Source organism: Brassica oleracea, chromosome C1, assembly GCF_000695525.1.
Source record: "Brassica oleracea var. oleracea cultivar TO1000 chromosome C1, BOL, whole genome shotgun sequence".
In the NCBI taxonomy this organism is placed as follows: domain Eukaryota; kingdom Viridiplantae; phylum Streptophyta; class Magnoliopsida; order Brassicales; family Brassicaceae; genus Brassica; species Brassica oleracea.
In genome coordinates this window covers 17,849,049-17,850,088 of record NC_027748.1, presented here as the reverse complement: position 1 = coordinate 17,850,088, position 1,040 = coordinate 17,849,049, and positions in this window count along the sequence as shown.

Sequence of the window (1,040 nt, the reverse complement as noted above, 5' to 3'; positions counted from 1 at the left end):
TCAAGAAAAAACTAAACCTAAATCCTAATACCTAAACCCTAAATTTTAAAACCTAAACCCTTGAGTAAACCCTAAACCCTTGGATAAACCTAAACCCCTGGGTAAATCCTAAACTCTAAATCAAAAACACTAAACACTAAAACACTCAAGGGTTTAGGGTTTAGGATTTAGGATTTAGGGTTTTAGTGTTTAATGTTTCTGATTTAGAGTTTATGATTTATCCAAGGGTTTAGGGTTTACCCAAGGGTTTAGGGTTTAGGGATTAGGATTTAGGGTTTAGTGTTTTGCTGACGACTCTAAAAAAGATTAAATTTTTTTTCTGTAACTACTATTTTTTTTATATTATTTTTTAAAAAAACATAATATAACTTGACAATACTTTGTTTCCTTCTCTAAAAGATACTGAATTTGAAATAATGAAATCTTATTGGTTAGTTAACCTAGAGGTTCACTCTAGGGGTGAACCCAAGAATAACTCAATAATCAACATGCAAATTAGCTTTAAGAAGAAAAAAAACAGTTTTCCTACTCAACACTACATGTAAAAGACATGTTTAGGGAAGGAAGGAAACTAAAACCTAATAAAATCTTATATATTAAAACAGAAGTCACAACATTTATTCATGTGTGATTTTTTTAAAAAATAGACTTATTTTTAGAGAGTCATGTTACATTTAATATCTAATCTTGTCATTTAAATTTTGGGCCTAGTAGAAATTTTTATTAGGCTATCAATAATTAGATTTAAACAATAGATGATCCATTGGATTTATAGATAGTATAAATTAAATAGATATAATTTAATGTTGTAATACTATACCTCTATATGCTAAATATTTGTCTATGTTAACTTTAAAAATTATAAAGATAGTTTTTTAAATAACAAAAAACATATTATCTAACAATGATTAATCTTTACTAAACCAATGAAAACAAATTTTAAACTATATAGTTTATTTTAAAAATTAAACAAAAACTAAATGTTTAATTATTTACTCGATAATATAAATCTATGAAGCGAAAAGTTTAATTTTTTAAAA